This window comes from Saccoglossus kowalevskii, chromosome 12 (assembly GCF_978046115.1).
Source record: "Saccoglossus kowalevskii chromosome 12, keSacKowa6.1, whole genome shotgun sequence".
NCBI classification, from domain to species: Eukaryota; Metazoa; Hemichordata; class Enteropneusta; family Harrimaniidae; genus Saccoglossus; species Saccoglossus kowalevskii.
Genome location: NC_140652.1, coordinates 8,716,876 through 8,738,977, shown reverse-complemented (window position 1 = coordinate 8,738,977; position 22,102 = coordinate 8,716,876). Strand labels below are relative to the sequence as shown.

The window sequence follows — 22,102 nt, the reverse complement described above, 5'->3', positions numbered from 1 at the left end:
TGGGGGGGATTCTCTTAATCACCACCTTGTTACCAGTGTTAACCTTGCTATCATTATCATTCTTCAATGCTCAATAGCTGATTGTGATGAGACATTACCGGGTACTAGCATCAGAATTAGTTTTGTATGTTTTTTTATATTAAGGGTCACATTTGGCAAAGCGCCCCTCAATTCAAAAATGCCAAAACTTGTCGAACTAGTCATGAAACCTTGTCACAGTATTGGTCTTTTTAAATAGGTACAGCATTTTATTTGACAGGTTATTACATGTACTGCCTGCTCAAATCCTACATGAATAACTGAAATAAATGGGAACAAAAGGTGTCAACTTTTGATTGGAAATTTCAGAGAAAAATACTGCAAATCTATCATGACACACTAGCGACAACTACTGTAAAATACTTTATTTTTACTGGAATTAATTTTCGCTGAAAAGACTTTTTAGGAGTGTTGTATGGAATTTATTTTTCCTGATTTTTAGCGAGTTGAATGTAAAAGATAGGAAAAAAGGTATATTCGCTGGATTTTATTTTCACTGAATAATTCCTTTAGCGAAAATAGCAAAAATTAATTCCAAGCGAAAATAAAGTATTCCACAGTATTTTGCATTTCAATATACAAGTAGATTTTAGACAGACACTTCTCATTTTCTGCAGACAACCATTTCTGATTGGTCAAACCCTTCCCAATTCATATCAGTGCTTGAATTAAAATTAATCGTGGATTCTTTGTATGCTGTTGCCACACAAGAAAAGGATTTGACAAGTACATATCAGCAACCACAGACAAAATTCTCACTTCTTTAGTGTTTGTTTCCAGTACACAAGTTTTACTGAGAACAGTATTTAAAATAAATTTATTTGTAAAACAAATTTTTAAAACTCTTTAAATGTTTGTTTTAATAACAGTAAATACATAACCTTGGCATACCAATGAAATTAGGAAACACTTAAACTAATGATGAAAGTAACTTTAGATTCTTAAATCAATTATGTCAAATGGACAAGTCAACAGCAGGACATGTGGCTTGACTCCATCCATCATCTGTCTCAAGTCTCTATTAGGTGATGACCTTTATATAAATGCCACCTGCCCATAGTGACCACTTTTGGATATCCCCTATACAATTTATTTGTAAAATGATCTAGGAAGACCACCTGTTTAATGTGAGCAGTAACTGCTTCTTGGTAGCACTTTGGTCAAAATAAACATGTGTATAATGCCTACAATGTTAAAAGATACTGTAAATGTATTAATTATTCACTGGGTTTTAATTTCATTATTCTCGCTGTTAAGTAAAATCCACTAAATTAAAGCTATGTGAATATGTAAAATGTCAATAAAACTCCTTGACAAATTCTTGAAATTAAAACAGTGAATATGCTCAAAACATCAAAATAGTGAAATTAATTGTCAGTGAAAATAAATGGTTTTATAGTATTTTCTTTTTCAAATTTAGTAATAAAGAAATTTTTTTCCCATCTTCAAATGTTGATAAATTGCCATATTTTCATCAGAAACTTTCAAATTGTATCACCCCTGCCCCAAAACATTCCAGCCCTGCATTAGGATTATTTTAATATACTTCCATTTCCATATCAAGTAGACACACAACAACTCAACATTCTGCCAATACACATAACAAAAATCTTCAGGCCAACCCTGTATCTGTTTATGGCCAAATAGGAAAATAGTCACTTATAGGAACACCTTGCAACTCTACCGGTACTTGAAATTCTGCATTTTTGAAACAAAACCTGTACATGCAAGATGTGGTGTATTATTGAAAACAAATTTCATATCACAGTATGGGCTAATTACCTGTCTCAGGTGAAGCGGCCATCAGTAATTTCAAATACTGTATTTAAGAATGCAGTGTACAAAAGTTTCCAAAGTGTTTCTTTATACACAGGTTTATTTACTTTTACTTACCGGGTAATCTTAATTTTCTCCTATGAAATGCCATACATGCATTTTTTTTTTTTCAAAAATATAGTTCAAGACCTTGAAAATCAGATATTATTTAAAAATGTGAAATGTTGCACCAAAATTATGGCAGATTAAAATAAAAATACTTTGTTATCTTCAAGAACTTTAATAATAATGTAAGGAATTCCCTCAAGCTGTCAATTGGGGGCGCTGTTTACAATTGTTGATTGACAGTATGCCCAGCATGAATCACTGTTGACTCATCATTCAATCATCATCTCAACTCAACAGGACATCCAGATGGACAGTTAGGTGAAATTGTTTTGAGGGATGAACCATTATTTCTGATGGAGTGTTACTTGGGTTAGAATTTTGAATGGTCCACTTCTTACTTTGTATGCTAGAGGCCTATGTGTAGATCTTTCAGGGATCCTGTACTTTATTGGTAAATGGGTTTACTAATCAGTGAAATTGCAACATAATGATTTTGTAAAACCAACAATTTTTATCAGTAATTAATTTCATTATTTTTGTATTGATCTTATTCTCTGGGTTTTAAATTCACGAATTTCACAGTAAAACAATAATATCCATTGTAATTTTATCCGTTCACATTAATTTAATTTAGTAGATTGCACTTTACAGCTAAAATAACAAAAATTAAAAACCCAGTTAATAATTAATGTGTTGCAAAATCAGACTAATAATCATTTTACTTTGAATCAGACACGCACATTGGATCACCCATAATTCTACAGGGGTTTTTCTAGAAAAAAATAACAAGAGAGAGCACACATGCGAGGGAGCGGAGCAACCAAGTGAGAGGGTATATCAGAAAGTTTGTGTGCTGTTTTAACGGTGTATCTATCGCCATTGAAATATTTTTAGTGTATCTGGTATCCAGACACATTGTTGCTGGGAAGTTTTCATGAAGAAAAATATATTTGAGAAAGATTCAATCGGCGATTCTTTAAGAGGGTGCCAGCCAAGAGTATCAGGGCGCTGCGCCCCTGTTCCCCAGCTAGAAAAACCCAGATTCTCACATTACCTGATTCTAAAAGTACTTCACACAGGAAAGTATACAAAACCACAGAGGTATAAATATGTGCATTTCCTGTCAGATTAGAATTGTCATCCAGGATCTTAGTGGTAATGTTGCTGTTCTACTAACCACACTGGTAACCCCATCTGCCATGACACCATTGTTAGAACTTGTATGAACTTGTACAAGGTCACCCAAACCCCACTCCCCAGCTTACTTTAATTTTAAAAAACCTTGATTTTTATTTTATCAAATCACAAATTCAATAAATAAATAAGTAAGTAAACTTAGTTTTCTTCATTTGTACTTTAACCTTTTCACCACCGGTTCCGGATTTTCTGGACCAAATTTTTCTGCGCTTTTTGACTCCCATGTGCGAAGCACAAAATGGGAGTCTTTGCAGTTAGTGTGTCTGTATGTGTGTATGTGTGTATGTGTGTATGTGTGTATGTGTGTATGTGTGTGTGTGTGTATGTGTGTCCGACTGTTCCACTGCTATCTCAAGAACCATACATCGGTTTTTGATGAAACTTGGTGCATAGATGCTCTGGGCCAATGCGCAGATTTGATTAGGTTTTGGTAAAAATCCATGCTCGTTAATTACCTAATTTGCATGATAATTAGCTAATTTTTAGCTGTTCTATGACTGTTCCACTGATATCTAAAGAACCACTCATTGGATTTTGATGAAACTTGGTACATAGATGCTCTGAACATATGCGCAGATTTGATTAATTTTTGGTAAAAATCCGTGCATATTAATTACCTAATTTGCATGATAATTAGCTATTTTTTAGTGGTTCCATGACTGTTCCACTGATATCTAAACAACCACTCATTGGATTTTGATGAAACTTGGTACATAGATGCTCTGAACTAATGCTAGGTTTTGATTAGTTTTTGGTAATAATCCGTGGATACTAATTACCTAATTTGCATAATGATTAGTCAATTTTCGGTTTTTCCACTGATATCTCAAGTACTAATCATCACATTTCAATGAAACTTGGTACATAGATGTCATACGACACTGCACAGACCTGATAGTTTTTATGGTAATATCAGTACATATTAATTACCTAATTTGCATAATTAATTAATTTTCAGCATTTGATATAAGTAGTTAGCATTACATTTCAATGAAACTTGGTACTTACATACTCAAGGACTATGCAGAGATTGATTGTTTTCGATAAATATTTGTGCATATTAATCACCTAATTTGCATAATTAGTTAATTTTCAGCTTTTCCACGGGTATCTCAAGTACTAATCATCGCATTTCAATGAAACTTGGTACATAGATCCTTTAGGACTATGCAGAGACCTGATTAGTTTTAGGGTAAATAATTGTGCATATTAATTACCTAATTTGCATAATTAATTTTCAGCTTTTCTACTGATATCTAAAGTACTAATCATCACATTTCAATGAATCTAGAATTATGCAGACCCAATTAGTTTCCGGTAAATATTTGTGCATATTAATCACCTAATTTGCATAATTAACCAACTTTCACACTGATATCTCAGGTACTATACATCACATATCAATGAATGTACATGGATGCTGTAGGACAATAGACAGACCTGAATAATTGTGGGTTAAAATCTGTACATATTAATTACCTAATTTGCATAATTAACCAATTTTAAGCTTTCACACTGATATCTAAAGTACCGTAAAAACTCCAAAATTTCGACCGGTTTTAAATAATTGGTGTTAGATATGTGACGTGTTTTTAGAGTCAAAATTAAGGTGCATTTTCGGACGGTCGAATTTTTCAGAATAGAAATCAGCAAATGAAAAAATGGGGATGATAGACAGTGTGCTTCATTAGTTTTTAAAAAATGCAATGTCCGTCAATTGACGTAAACTTCCTCATGTTTCACGGTAAAAGCAAAGGTCGTGGCCGAGTTGTAACTCAAAATCTAAACAAAGTCATCAATCAGTGAGTATTATGACAAGCAAAACAAAACATCAAGACGCGGAGAAGAGGTCAGCACAAAACTAATAGGTCAAAAGACAAAGCTGTCTCGCACTACCTAGAAAAACTTGCGAATGTTCGAAGTACAGGTACCCATTGGACAAAAGATGCATGGAAGTTTAGCAAACTATCTCCCCGACCCAGTGCAATGTATCCGGTTAGAATCAAAGCTCACGTGTCCCTTATTTGAGGGACCAAATTCTGCCGTAAATTCGCCCTTGGATTAAAAAATAAAATGGGATTTAAGAAAATAAAATGGGACTTTTAAGGTGTATTTTGGCGTCATTTTTCGGACATTTCAATCAATCCTGCCGGCTAAAATAGAGTCTAAGTTTTACCGTAGTCATTGACGTTTGTCTATTCAAGAGTACACGTGTATGATTTTTATCGTGACTAGCGTGAGCGGGTAAGCTTCCTTTCGAGAATGAGCTGTTATCACTGTGAACAATGTTAAATTATTCTTCAGATGACCAGTTTATTTTTTAAAAACAACTAATTTTTTTATTTAAAAAAAATCATGCCGTTTTCGCATCAAAATCCAAGCCAAAACATCGTACTACAACACCAATCTCTTCCGCATTGCGTTCAATAACATTAACATATTTAAATAAGCTATGGTAATTTGAACACGTTGGCATCATCCAGCTTTTTGATTGGTTAATTAGCGATTTGACCTATTTGACCTAAGAGAACATGGCGGATATCCTACAGCATCAAACGTTTATACGAGACCGGAATCATTCGCTTACGATGAAACTAAGTTGACTTTTATTTGTATTTCATAACCATTCAACAAATTTATTTTGTGTACATTATTATAATCACTACTGAGTACAGTAATAATCAACAATTCAGAAACGCAGCATGCCGAGATTTTTGTGTTCGTTTTTATTTCAAACTTCGTTTATTTAGAATATATTTTCGTTACCAATAAAATAAAAATCTCTCAGTCAATCAGAAACCCGGATTCATGCCTTCGAGGAAGGTCCCGTTTGAACGCTCACATCGTTTTTTTTTTTCGTTTGTGGGAAAACTAAAACTGGTCGCAATTTTCGAATAAGAATGAGTCGGCAATTTTTAGTGGAATCGAAAATTTGGAGGTAAATAAAACACCGAAACCCGGTAAATAAATAGGCGATCGAATTTTTAGAGGGGTCGAAATTTTGGAGTTTTCACGGTACTAATTATTCCATTTCAATGAAACTTAGTATAAAGATGCTCTAGGACAATGTACAAACCTAATTAGTTTGGGGTAAAAATCTGTTCATATTAATTCCCTAATAAGCATAATAATTCATAATTTTTTGGTTCTAATCACATTTCAATTAAACTTGGAGACATAGATTTTCTGTTACATTGCGCAGACCTCATTAGTTTTACACTCAAATCTGGTCATATTAATTTTCTGATTTGCATAATTAGTTTTCAGCTAAGTAATTTCGAATTATATTTAATGTGTCTCCAATACTCTCAGCACATGGGAGTTCTTTCTAAGCTTTCTTTGATTTCTAATATTCTTCAACATTTCTGAAAATGAACAAAATTTTGGTAAATTTTCAGTTTTTACTCGAAAAATTTGGCTATTTTTATCTCAATCTTCTGAAGGAGAAAGTGCAGACTATAAACGGGATTATTTTGTGAATTTGTGATGAAAAGAGGGAACTAGTGGTGAAAAGGGTAAACCTAGTAAATATGCTCAAAACATCAAACTGGTGAAATTAATAATATCTGTGAAAATAAATGGTTTCATAGTAATTTACACAATTTCTGAATCTAAATATATAATATAAGGACTGTTTTTTTCACTTTAATTTTTTTTTTGTTATTTTCACTGATCTTCGATGAATTAGTGAAATTAAAATCCAGTGAAAATACATTTTATCCTATGTTTTACAGAATCTAAAAAATAAACGTCATACAAAATACCTAAAATGTTTTCATCAAAAATTACTTCCAAGTAAAGTATTTTACAGAACCATGTGTGTGTGTGTAGATGTTCGTTTGTTTATATAAATCAAACTTGTCAGTTTTCACTAATCCACTCACTGTCTTAACATGACCTAGAAGGTCAGATACTGAAGATGGCAAGCATAAAAGAAACAGACCAGAGGAAGTCACCAGCCCACAAATGTATATATCGTTTCCTGTATCTCTCTGTCTGGGAACACCACCCTCTGTCTAGTAAAAGTAAGAGATACAAAGTGTGATGTATGGTTTCTTGTGGACCATGTCATTTTTGACATAGGGGTGGTAACTTACTACACGGAGGGGACTGAGTTAGCATAATCTATTATTTTCAGTTTTTCAAATTTCTGTTGACTTTTACAGAATTATTGATTGATCCAATTGGTAGTAGATTGTATTAATAGACAGACTTATCAGATAGAACAAACAATTCATAGTCTGACCTACCCTCTGAATAATGGTTTGGTCTCTGTTTACTATGAAGTATCACAGCCCACATAAGTATGTATTAACACATTCACTACAGGAAGCTGGAAGCCCAGTCAGTTATATGAGAGCAACCTCTGTGTATGTGACTGGGAAAACATAGACATCAACTTCTTGTACACTCAGAAAGGTACTTAACACTTACTGAAAGCTTATTTAAAGTACAAATCACCTCGGAATTTGGAATACTACATCCTACTTGTTACCACACTTAGACTTTACAATAGGAGTCCAGCAGCTTTCCTCGATTAATTACTAACCTGAAGGTAAGTCTGTCTACTTGGTTTCATCTGTCCCTATATTGTAATTTTTGCTTTTTCGTAGATATTTGACATTTTCAAAAATTCTGTGATAGCTTTAGAAATTCTTACCTAATATGTATGACTTCTTTGCTATTAACTCTGATTGCTTTCCCAAATACTGTAAAATACTTGTGATTTATTTTCGCTGAAGGGATGTGATTTAATGAAAATAAAATCCAGCATTATATCTTTTTTACTAGCGAAAATTAATTCCAGCTAATATAAAATATTTAACAGTAATCTTCTTTTACCTAACATATTCCCTTCACATCTTCATACCACATGTGAGGTAAAACATGGAGAGCCCTGGGAAATCTTTTTACTGTAAGAAAGTACCTTGATTTTTCTGATAATTAGATTTGTTGCAAATTTGTGTTCACCTTGTGCCCAGCAGTCCTGCTATAGGCTACCAAATATATTTTGAAATACAAAATGTATCTTAATTTAGAGGGGGGGGGGCAAATATTACTTCAAGTCTTTTGTCGTAATTGCTATGCTTCATACTACTTACAATGTAATAGTTACTGCCACAATTTTAAAGAAATCAACATTTTGCTCCATTTTATGCAATTTGTTTGTTTGTTTTGTAGAATTTCTTTGATAAATTGTTTTTTTGTAAGTTTGTAAGTTGATTTTTTTAACTTTCACTATTTTCTAAGTCAAGCCTACGTCAAACTGGTCAAAATCCCCCAAACATTGCCAGCAACCAATTACAGACTAGCTTTTCCTGACAATAATACTTAGCAACGTTATTTTCCCCACACTAACTTGAAAATTCTTTTGTTTTTGTCTCATTTCCGTTTCTGGTCTGTCTTAGAGAATCTCTTCAAAAAGAGATTGTAGACTTGCTGTACCTAAGTCCTTGTAGAGCGTCTGTGTTACGTCATCTTTAAACTGACATTCCCTGTTACTGTATGTACATGTATGCTTTCAACTCGTGGGTGGGAGGGAGTGTATTTTCATTGAATATCCCACATACTTGTTGTCTGTTGTTGTATTGTAACTGTAAACAATAGCCAACTGTTGACAAACAATTACAGTGCCACACCATCATCCAGAAAAACACTAACTATCCGCCAGGCTTTTATAACTGACTACTTACTTGTTCATTTCATTATCAGCCACCTGGCTACGTGTACAATTTTAAGACAAGCCCAGATGAAAAAAAATTACTGTGGAATACTTTATTTTCGCTGGAATTAATTTTCACTGAAAAGGCTTTTGGGGCATTTTGTATGGAATTTATTTTCACTGATTTTTGATGAGTTTAATGTGAAATATAGGAAAAAAAGTACATTCACTGGATTTTATTTTCACGGAATCATCCCTTCAGCGAAAATAGCGAAAATAAATTCCAAGCGAAATTAAAGTATTCTACAGTACGATTGGCAGTCCAAATTCATTACAAACGGTCTTGTGTGGGAAGGGGTTTTATTTTCTCACTTATGGAAATATGTATCAAAACAGTTTAGAGAAATATACGTTAGGCAAATTCAGCAATGTGACAATACCTGTTAGGTTGTGACACAACCAACAATGGACACTGCGACTTCCAAATCATCTACCATTAGGGTTATACATGTAGCACCCGCCCCCCATCTGTGGTTATAGCTAAAAAGTGAAAAGTCCCCATATTGGTCTGTATTTGTAGAGGTTACTATTGATTGGTTGATTAATTATTCAATTATTGCTTTTAAAAAAAAAAATTCAATAAAAGGTTTATAGCAATTTAGCCTGTCACATCAAATTGTGAGTACTTATCAAAAATGACAGGTGTTGTCAAAAATGACAGGTAGACAGGTGTTGTCAAAAATGACAGGTAAACAGGTGTTGTCAAAAATGACAGGTAGACAGGTGTTGTCAAAAATGACAGGCAGACAGGGGTTGTCAAAAATGACAGGCAGACAGGGGTTGTCAAAAATGACAGGTAGACAGGTGTTGTCAAAAATGACAGGTAGACAGGTGTTGTCAAAAATGACAGGCAGACAGGTGTTGTCAAAAATGACAGGTAGACAGGTGTTGTCAAAAATGACAGGCAGACAGGTGTTGTCAAAAATGACAGGTAGACAGGTGTTGTCAAAAATGACAGGTAGACAGGGGTTGTCAAAAATGACAGGCAGACAGGTGTTGTCAAAAATGACAGGCAGACAGGTGTTGTCAAAAATGACAGGTAGACAGGGGTTGTCAAAAATGACAGGCAGACAGAGGTTGTCAAAAATGACAGGCAGACAGGTGTTGTCAAAAATGACAGGTAAACAGGTGTTTGGCTAAAAGCTGAAGTGTGTGAACAACGTTACTAATATCATAGTCAAATCAATTACACTTCATTCAAGTTCAATATTGTTTTCAGATCGGCAGTTTTCATGTTCTGGCAATGGTATTTTACACTGAACTAGTTTCAGTATAATATCGCTAGGGGAAGTCATTGACCCGAACTGTGGACTTCCCTCACATACAATACTGAGTGTAGCTTTTAGCTGGCTTAAAATTAGATTAGTTTCTTGCCATATAGCTGAATTGTGCAGAGTATTCTGTTGAATACGTATTGTAACATGGAAAAATACAACCAGGAACTTTAAAAACTACTGTAGAAAGGTACTTGTGAAGCATGCTGAGAGCCAGCTTGGGAAAAAAGTTAAGCTGAGACTGTACTGTTTAATACTTTTGTCAATAAGTGGTGGTCTATACGACTGTGTTAAAGATACAAAGGACAATTTCTCTACGACACATGCTAACTGCTAGTAAGAGGGGGAAATGTAAAACCTGTATGTATTTGTTGACAAAATCCCCAATTTTCCCAACAGGCTTACAGTACTTGAGTCACTAAAATTACTTGCTATGTTTTATGGCATTTACCATTTCACTTGGGGGATATTTTTTTGGCTTCTGTTGGAAAGCAGCCATATTCAGATGAGGGAATTACATTTTACAGTAAGTACATCTTAAACTGTTACACCACAATTTTTTTGTAAAAAACATTCTGGATCATAGTTAATGTGCTGTTCCACCCACTTACTGTAAGATACTTTATTTTTAATAGCAGGAATTACTTCATTTTCGCTGAAAAGACTTTTTTGGTGTTTTTTTGTACTGATTTTTGACGGGTTGAATGTAAAATATAGGAAAAACTATATTTGCTGGATTTTATTTTAACTTAATCAGCGAAAATAGCAACAATTAGTTGCAAGCGAAAATAAAGTATTTTACAAGTATATACACATATGGAGTACTGGGGTAATAATTTTTTTTTCTGGCCAGAAAGTATCATATTTTACTTGTAAATGTAGATGCTGAGCATTGGGGCTGATTTATATTCTTGTGTTTGTAAAATAGAATGCTTAGTAGTAGGTTATCAGGGTGGAGATTGTTGATATAAATATTTGACATAGCTAGAACAGATTGTGATGATGATTTCACACTCAGGCTGGCAGTGTTTAGTCATAATTCAATGTTCCTGTAATCATTTAGGTCATGAACTGCTCACTTCAAAGAGAATGTTTACATCTGGCTACTGGTTTTCATTTTAAAATAGAACTGACGTGACGATCAAATGCACAAGAAATAGTTCACATGTGGGTAATGTGTGTGTAGACGCTAACAAAAACTGAGCCACCTTGTAGTGTTTTTTTGTGAATCCAAAGGAAGGCTATTGCCTGAACAAAGCCCAGAAGAATTTATTACAACACGGCAACAGTTGTAAATACATCTACTTCTATTTTATTTTTTGTTTACTTGTTAGTTTGTCTGAATCTTGAATAATTGATCACATGACTTAATTTTTAGTGATATTATTTAAAACAAGCACTATCCTCAACTGCTGTAATTTAACATTTTAACGAGTAAGGCAAGATTAAGTAAATGTTGCAGTAAGTGTTTCTGTGAAGTCCTTCAAATGGGGAATCACGTGGGTTGTTCATGATTGTGAACAGCACTGCTGATACCCTTAAAAAGGCAGTGATTTTCGTGCTATGCATGTGCGAGATTTGTGAATGTGATAAACAGTGATTTTCTCAGTCCAACGCGCTCTCCCAGTTGCAAGCATGTGTGGGATTTTTGATCCAATCATGACGCATGCTAAATACCAACTTTGACTCTCCTTGAATATGCTCCAGTCATTCCAAGAATTACCCAATCAAATTGATTGATCTGTGCAAAATTAAGTCTATTTTTTTCTAAAATTAACAATGAAACTGTATAAAAAGAAAAAAACAAAAGAAAAATATCTGAATCACAGAAGAATTTTCATTTATTGAAATAAATAATACCGATAGCAGTTGCTAGTTTGTTGTCACAGACTTGCAGTTGATTTTTTGTTGATTATTTATAGTTATTTTGTAATTTACAGGTAAGTTTCAATCACATTTGGACAGGTTTGTGAAGATCTAAAATGAGAAGTATCTCTGTAAAATTACAAGCAGACAGGTGGCTGGTTAAATGCTTGCCTTTAGAGATTTTGGTGTTTTACAGTTGTATCCTCCCCAACTGCATGGTTACCGGTATAGGATCTATTGTTGATAGAACTCATGAGAACTGAGCACCTTTTATAAACTAACATTGCTTGCTACATAGTGTTGGCCCACGCAGCATAGTTTTTACTGTGTGGGTCCATTCCCTGGATGACTGCAGCAGCCATGAGAAACATGCCAAATTCCAGCTCCCATGGGACACTGGAATGTCTGTGGGTGGCTGGCTCCCACCCATCATTTACTTTGTTATAAGTACCTCCAGATAAGTCAACAAAATGGTATCAAATTAAAATCACTTGATTAGTAGTTTTCTCTTCAGGCATTATAAGCATTTTTTTTTTACCATCCATTGCAACTGAAATGCCATGCTTTCAAGAGTCTAAAGATGTTATTGATATGTTAAATATCAAATTACATATGTAAATTAGATGGTGGCATGCCTGGGCATTATCTGGGGTGCACACTGCAAGTGCTGTCATTTTTTATAAAAATTCATCTTTACTATTAAGAAAATTTTAACCTAATAACTGTTCTTAACTGATGAGGTGGGGTCTAAATTTAATGGGTGATAGTCGTTGCATGCATGGGATATATGGGTCTCGTATACCCCTGGTAAACAAAGATAGCAACTTTGTCAGTTGCGTATATCGAGGACAAACTGAAGTTTCCAAGCTTTAATTAGGTATTTTTTAGGTGATTGGAAGGTATCAATGGAGTCACTTGCAAGTCCGCCACTGCCCTTTAAATACTAGAATATATATACTGAATTTTTTTAATTCTGACACAAACAACAAAACAACTATTTTCATCTGATGGTGTGAGGGCTGAACCGCTAAATACAGAAATAGTTTACATGTGGGGAAGAATCTACACAGCACTTTTGAAATGTTGAGTACTCATGAATATTCATGAGGTTCAAGCATACATGTACAGGCACACTCAGGTGTGATAGACGGATCATTGTTACTGACCTCTCCATTCATGGCACCATTTATATTCATACCAGGTTGGCTGCATAAACACAGCTATATTGTTAATGCTATATTTTCTAGACTAATATACAAAGTAGTGTTATTTTACACCTATTACGTTACAGGATACCGTAACACACTTGTTGACTTTTATAACAAATAAAATCTATTGTGATCCAGGAAGTTCTAGCCACTCCTCTAACTACTTGACTGAATTCATTTTCTGACAGATCATCTTTCCATAATCATATGGTTTCTTACATGGAACACCATCTACTGTAAAATGACTAATTTTCACTGGGTTTAAATTTCCCTGATTTAGCATTTAAGGCATATTCAGTGGGTTTTAAATTCACAATATTATCATTTAGATAATGTGTTCTATGCTCAATTTTACATATTCACTGAGTTTAAATTTAGCACATTTTCCAGTCAGCGAAATAAGCAAAATTTAAACACGATGAATAATTAACCCCTTTACAGTATATGAGTTTTCGACTTGTCAAGTGATATACAAAGTCAACAAGCAGTAGAGATACATGTAGATAGTTATCAGCTTTATTACAACTGTGTAGAAAATGTTGCATTTCTAATTTGGTGTTTAAAATGTAATAAAGTTAAAGCGAGGGGGTCGTCACCTGCGCATGTGTCAGATGCCCATGAGCCTTTGTGTTTTTAGCTTGTGTTGTTATCGTCGTTTGGGACTCAATTCCCGCTCATGCGCAGGTGACGACTCTCACGCTTTAATGAATAACTAAAAAGTAAGCGAAAATTGAGTAAATGAATTGTCAAAACGGGCATGTTTAGCAGGGAGAGCAGGTAATTGCAGAAATTGTGTCGTTGACTTGAAAAGTTTTTTTAATTCTCTCACTTGTAAAATGTGAAATCAAAAAAAGCTTTTTGTTTAAATCTATTTATAAAATACAATTTTGTAAAAAGCAAACTTAGTCACAAAAGCCAATTGTGACAGACTTTTATTTTTTTACCCTTTGAGTGCAAGATAGTTTTTTCGCTCAAAATTCTGTGCAAATATTTTCACATTTTTGTAAAAATTTCACTAAATTTCATCATCATTTTGGACCATATAAACAGTTTTATATATTGCTTTTAGTTTTTGATCAAAAGATTTATCAATTTACATCAACATTTTATGTGGGAAGAAGCAGACTACAAAATCTTTTTGTAGATCTTGCCAAGTTGACAATGGCACTAATTACCTGTGTAAATGCAAAATATTTGTTCATTTAGTTTGCAGAATCCCCCTACCCTCATTCTATCCGTAACACAGTTTCCTTTAGAATTCACCACCTACATATTTGTAATGATAAAGATGCCTTCAAAACACAGACTATCAGTTTAAGTTTATAGTGTCATGTTACTTACATATGATACATTGCTATAACCTCTCCACTACTCTTTCTTGTCTTATTTGTCTTCACTAATTTGTCCGTCATCTGTGTCAACTTTTTACTTTTTTGACTTCTCCTAAAACTGCAAGTCCAATAGCTCTGATACTATACATATAGGTACTACTGGTGGACCTCTCTCAGAATTGCTCATTTTCTAATGAGATCTTTAGTTCTTACCAGTAATTGAAACATGCATTGCTAACAGCGTCACTATCTCAGCCGAGAGGCTGCTTATTTGTTAGTTGTACTGAAAGAATACACTAAAAGGAAGTGATATACAGATTATTAAAAAAACATGAAAATTTGACCAGATTTCCCCTGTTGCTACCTTAAATCATATTAAACCAATTAGAACCATAGAAATAGGATTGATCAAGATTTCAGTTTAGTGATGCTATGCAGCAGTATTTTCATGAAATGTGACAATCTGAGAAACATTGCTTATTTATTTCATACATTTTGTATTGAAGAAACCTGATTACAAATATTTTTTGAAATTAAATCATAACGTTTCTGAATACTAAAATTGAAATTAGCTTTAAATTAGCATCAAACATGACATGACGTGACTACCGTGGCAGTTTAAAAACCAATCACACTATATTGTGGTTGTCATTGTGACATAGAATTTTCTATACAACAACCGTTTCTCGTTTCCGCGCGCATCATTTTGAACTATGTGCCTCAAACATTTTTTTTTTCCCTTCTAAAGCCTTCCAAAATGCGCTTGTACTCGCACATGTCTTAAATTCCCCCCATTTTAGCTTAGTATCCCAAAAAAAAAAAACGACTAGCTGCCTTTTTAAAAATTTTCCATGAAACGAGAAACAGGGAATTTTTTTTTCCTGGCCTAATTTTACTCTTATTTTTGGATGATATTGATGTCTATTGTTTCCACTTTACACATGTATATGTATATGTAATACAGACTTCTCATGGTACACATCAGTAAGTAGTAAACACAGCTCATGGCCATAACTTTCTATAATCACAAAAATCCTTGAACTATGGTCAACCCTAACACAATTTGGTTTTGACCGTTTATTGTATCTTAGCCTTCATCACTAGACTTTCTCATCCAAATTTTTCTGCACTTTTTTTTCATATTCTTTAATATTTCTGGAAGTGAATCCTAATTTTGGAGCTAACAAACAAGATATTAGTCAATTTTCAGTTTTTAGTCAAAAAATTTGGCTATTTTAGTCAATTTTCAGTTTTTACTCAAAAAATTTGGCAATTTTAGTCTCAATCCACTGAAGAAGAGTACAGACTATAAATGAGACTATTTTGTGAATTTGTGATGAAAAGAGGAAACTGGTGTTGAAACAGTTAATTTTGCCTGTAAACTTGCACTAAGCTTTCAGCAGATTTTCCAAAACATGGTGGCTTTGTGATTTTTGCATCAGAGATGTGGGTTGAACACCAAAAAGGGTTGTCGCCGAGACAGCTCATAATATTGTCATATACATGTATAATACCATTTTCATAGATAGATAGTCACACAGGTTTGTCATGCAGTCCCAAATATGGTTTCTCTGTCACTATATCACAGTACACACACTTTGCAATTTGCTTATAAAAAAACATCTGGAGAAACAACAGTGATAAGTATTATCTAGAACTGTTATATAAAATTAATTTTAATAAAAAAAATTACATTTTTAATGTTGTTAAGATCACAAAACATCTCCATGTGCATCTTGTTTGAATACTGTAAAATGTCTATTTTTCACTGGGTCTAAATTTCGCTGATCTACCATTTCAGGCATATTCAGTGGGTTTTAAATTCATGGTTTTATCATTTAGATAATGTGTTCTATGCTAAATTTTATATATTCACTGGGTTTTAAATTAGTGCATTTTCCAGTCAGCGAAAAAAGCAAAATTAAAATCCAGTGAATAAGTAAGCTTTTTACAGTACATGATAACAGACAACTCATTTCAGATCTTATAAAGCAGATGTTGTATTTATTAAACAGCTTACCAGTATGATTAAATTGTATTTTGTAATTTATGTAAGAGAATATACTGTAGAATACTTTATTTTCAATTGAAATTAATTTTCTTCTTTTTTTTCGCTGAAGGAATGATTCAGTGAAAGTTAAATCAAAATATACCTTTTTCTTATATTTTGCACTTTGTCAAAGATCAGTGGAAATAAATTCTATACAAAACACCCAAAAAGTCTTTTCAGTGAAAATTAATTCCAGCTAAAATTTACAGTACTACAGTACATTTTCAATAAGAATATTAAAGCAGAATGGTGGGGGATCCAAGGTCGCTGTGAATTTTAAGCCATGCTCTATTTTATCTTGGCTTTGCCCACTGCTATGATGTCATGCTGAATGAAGGATTGATCAACAAAATCTTCCCAGATTCAGAACGAATATTTCGAAAACGCAGTAAATATTCTCGTTTGTTACTTCACAGCTAGACGTGTGTAATAATCTTTGTGAAAATAAAATCTATACCTCCACGCATAAATACAACTTGATTGGTCTGAAGGCCAAATACTAGAATGTTTTGACAACTGTTAAGAAGTCAATGTAGCCTCAAGTCAACTCAGCTGTGTCTCACTTTGCAGTGACTTTTATCAATAAGGTGTTTAATTGTGTGTTGATACATAGTAAAATAATCTACCACTTGTTAAAACATGTTGTATACAAAGATTTATTTCATCAGGTAACCTTGGTAACCATAAGCCTTCTCCTAGTTCTCCCATGTACATGGAGTGATTATATTTTGGAGGTTGCTGATTTGTTAGAAATTTTTTTTTAATTGAATGATTGTAGAATAAAATAAGTCAATGAAGCTGATTTAAAACGAAAAAAGTCAGAAACATCTACAGGGTTCTCAGTAAAAAAAAAGTTATTAAGATAAGGATCTCATAATTTGGCACACCAATAATTCTTGCAAGAGACGTAAATATATGGTGGCCACTGGATAAATGTGCAACATGACACTGACTCCTAGATATATTTCTGTTTTTTGTAGGCTTTTTCAATAAAGCAGTAATACTTAGTATTAATATTAGTCCAGAAAAGTATTGACAGTTTGTTCACATGCATGTACAGTGTATATGGCACAATTTTGATAACACATCTCATGGTAAACCAGATGATGGGATTCATGCTTTAAGCAATTGCTGTTCCCAGTTTGGTTTATAGAGGGACAGGTTATCCTGTAATGTTACAGGACATTGTTAGGATGTTATAGAAAGTTTTAGTTTATTTTAAGCTAATTTAGCTAATTCATAATTTCGGTAATTCAAGATGTTACTAATTTAAAATGAAGTATGGTATATTCTCACAATGAGATAGTGATCAATTTAGCTAAATTAAGATGTCGCTAATTAGAATAGAGTATATCTTCACAATGAGATTATTGGCACTTTAGCTAAATTAAGATTCTGTTAATTTGTGCATTGAGTTAAATTCGCTAAAAAGGTCTGTAGCTATTTCACTGTGTTTTACAGTAATCCAAAAAAAGGAAAACAAAATTTTACATTCATAGTATGATTTGCAGACATGGGAACTTTTATGCTTTTATTTCAGGGGTAGTTGGATCTGACCATAAATCATGGTGACTTGTTGTCGCATTAAGTTCCCATGAACTGTGTATGTGGGACACAAAAATAAGCACATGTGTTTATGTGATGACAGGTTTCCCTTAATGTAGTTCAATACTGTTTCATAAAAGTCTCTGGAATGTTTTACAAATAGATTGCTTATTGCTATACAGGGTCATAGGTCCCCCCAAAAATGTAGGTCTCCAATCAACTTTTTCAGATGAATGTGACATAACTTTACTTGAAGGAGTGATATTACCAACAACATGTTTTCCATAAAACTGTTAACTATTCCATGGTTTTCAACTCTTTTTATATTTGCTTGAAACAAAGTGTGTAAACTAATAATATATTTTGATTGGCCACTCATACAGTGATTCATTCTGATTTGAACTTGCTATCTTTTCTTTGTTAGGGATGAACCACTTTATATTGGGGAGGGGGATGCTCACACACAGAGAATTCAGTGAAATTGAATGAATTCTAAAATGATCATGTAAAAACTAATTATGCAAATTTTTCAAAATCATAAAAAAGCTATATTAACACGCAACAGGCTGAACAAATTCCATTAAAAATAGGTTTCTTTATGTATCCACAATAGATATATAGTACATGCATTGTACTTCAGTGCTTCAATTTCATTAAGAGCCTTGAGCTGGTTATTTTTGCTTCTCGGAAGAGCGTCATAGATAGATAAGCATTATAATGAATGGCAAAAGACCCCGGTAAATTCTAATCTGGGCTTCCGCTAATGCTACAATACTCAGTAGTATTTAGACTAATACTTCACTGACATAGTTGCATATTAATATTAACTTACTGTAAAAAAAAAATATTCAGTGAGTCGGTGAAAATGGTGCAAATTTCTCTGAGGTGTTACAACACAAGATGTCGGTGACTTTCAGGAAATGTTGTCTTCGGGATTTGCCGAGAAATTGCGCAATTTCTTAGCAGGAAAACATAAGCACTTATCTTTGCAGGTTTACTGTATGGTATTGACCAACTCATTTGCATAATTAATTGCTTGTCAACAATACAAACTGTACAATACTGTTTTCAAAGGTTGCATAATGCATGAAAAAGACAGTTCATAAACCTGCAGAAAAAATTGAATGATTCGTTTTTGAACTTGAACTCCTGTCAAAATGCCTCAAATGTGTAGTGTGGAAATACTCAAAGATACATGCAGCGAATGAAAAATTTATTTTAATATTTCAATGTATATGTTCTAACCGTAAAATCTGTATTATAAGCTGCATCTCTAATAGAAGTCGCACCCATTCTTTTTCAATGGAGAATCAAAAATTCATCATTTCTCATATGTGTAAATGCTCTTGTAGAAGTCACATTAGAAGCCAATTTTACCATAAGGTTGACTATTGGAAACTTGGGAAAACTCACAGAATAAGAAGAGTTAAAAAAATCGTCAGGGACAATGACTGAAACAAATATATATTTCAATACCTCTAACTTAGCAACAACATCTTCCAAAAATAATCTCACTCAAAACTAAATAAGATTGAAGCAAAAGAACAATTAGTTTTACTACCCACCCACACGTTTTAATGGCCAACCCCTTTTAATATATTTAATCTTTAAATAGAACACAACTAGACAGTACTTTTTATTTCATCATAAATTGGTAAACTAGATATGTATCATTAATAAGTCATTAAGTTTAATCTCGGGATTAACAGGGATTTGTGGGCGACTCCATACAGCAGGAGTCTAGCATCTAAAAATATTGCAGTGTAACCAAATTCTCAGTTGGACTGTTTTACCAAAGACACATCCCACGGCACTGTAACAGATCCCCCTTAATTAAAGTTAAATGGTTTATCCCTCACTCAGTATAAAGACTGTAGTCATAAATTGTTTAGTACTGACCCTTCTTAATTGTCATCCTGACTTTCCCTGAGTCATTGTTTTACTACATGTGTATGCTATTCGGATTAAATTACTATGCCTCTGCTGGCTAGCTGGCTGTCTTCATTTCACTGATTACTGTGACAAGAAAGGTACTGTATTTTTTTCTCTCATGTCTTAATTTTAAAAGATTCTTCATTTTTATTCATGATAGTACATTCGGGATTGTTCTGACGTCTTTCTTTGTTGATGTACATGTATAGTTCCCCGTACTAGTTCTTGATGTGTAGTGACTTTTGCAGAATGTCAAATTTGTGACCTTTGGCGTCATTATTCAATTCGAATTGATTTCATTGTGTGTGGATGTGTGCAGAATATGAATCAAAACGAAAAAAAAATGATTTGTCACACTGGGTACCTATGTGATTATTGCGTATATGCTGCCCTCATAGGCAGGATAGAGGGAGAGGCATCAGATCAATTTTTTTGATAAATTTTGGCTTCTTCGTACATTTAGCATTGCATCATTTGCATGGTTTCGTTGAAACCGACATCAATGGCCGTCCCTATGAAATTTTATTATGTTATTATAGCTCAACTGGTAAAAACACACAACTTTGTGTTTGTTTTTCCCATGGAAATGCATCACAACATGCGTCTTTGTCGTGGAAACGCACCAGAGCAAGCATTTGATTTCATCGCCAGGAAATGAAGGTTTATAGTGGGAATTCTGCCAAGGTGTAAATGGCGAGAATGATGAACTTGAAGATAGCGAAAATTGACTGTATATCAATGCATGCTGCATCTGTGTCAACATGTATTTGACAGACTGGTTTAAACAGTCATATGCTTTTAGCCAGCCACCTGTCTACCTACCACCGGTACAGGCAAAAATTCTATAAATCTGTCCAATCTTGATTTAAAAAATAACCATAAACAATCAACAAAAAAATTATTAAAAATCTATTACCGGTAATTCAGACTAGCAACTGCTATTTTTCATTTTGATAGTTTTTAGACAGGCATTTATTTTCTAGCTCATGACACTGGTGCACTTAGCAATTAGCACCAAAAGGCAGGGGAAACAAAAGTGGTTTCAATTCTGTCGACTTTCAATATGTATTTTAGAAATACTGACTCCAGACAAAGATTCAATTTTTAACTTCCTAGCATGTTACACTCAATCCCTCTTCAAATGTGTTATAACTAATGTATGTCTGCAGACTTGTTGACCATTCATGAACCCACTCCCAATGCGAGATCACGTTTCCCTTCCATCACCTATCATTAATCACAACTACCTTCACTTCTGTGACCTCTTGACCTACAAGGAACCTTCTCACTATACAAGACAATATGCACATGGGTTCATCGACTTACATAAAGAAGAATATGGATTGTAAGCCGAGAATCTTGTCAAATCAAATGGCATTGACAAATATATTATCTCGCTTGTCTGTCTTTGTGTTCAATAAAAACTGTCTGCGTTGAAGTAAAAGAGAATTAACCTAACAAAATATTCTGAAAACATGTATGAAAATTGAGTCAATGCCCTCTTGAAAACTGAAACCACTTGTACTAAAACACAAAAAATTGTGACATCCCTAGAACTGAAATACAAAGAATGGTGACATCACTTGCACTGTAACACATACAATGGTGACATCACTTGCTTTGTAACACATAGAATGGTGACATCACTTGCACTGTAACACATACAATGGTGACATCACTTGCACTGTAACACATACAATGGTGACATCACTTGCACTGTAACACATACAATGGTGACATCACTTGCACTGTAACACATACAATGGTGACATCACTTGCACTGTAACACATACAATGGTGACATCACTTGCACTGTAACACATACAATGGTGACATCACTTGCACTGTAACACATAGAATGGTGACATCACTTGCACTGTAACACATAGAATGGTGACATCACTTGCACTGTAACACATAGAATGGTGACATTACTTGCACTGTAACACATACAATGGTGACATCACTTGCACTGTAACATAGAATGGTGACATCACTTGCACTGTAACACATAGAATGGTGACATCACTTGCACTGTAACACATAGAATGGTG

The 22,102-nt window shown here is 33.8% G+C and overlaps 1 protein-coding gene across 3 annotated transcripts in view; it reads left to right on the top strand.

Moving 5' to 3' along the window:
* The window catches only part of LOC100371539 (fibroblast growth factor receptor substrate 2-like), a 57,034-nt gene that overhangs the window by 12,430 nt on the left and 22,502 nt on the right, over positions 1–22,102 (top strand). Inside the window, exon 1 of one of the 3 annotated variants that reach the window (XM_085506392.1) lies at positions 7,484–7,675. The exons of the other annotated variants lie outside the window; for them this stretch is intronic. The gene's annotated coding sequence lies outside the window, so the exon portion shown is untranslated. Of the gene's footprint in view, positions 1–7,483; positions 7,676–22,102 lie in introns of those variants that run through there. 3 annotated transcript variants of the gene reach the window in all.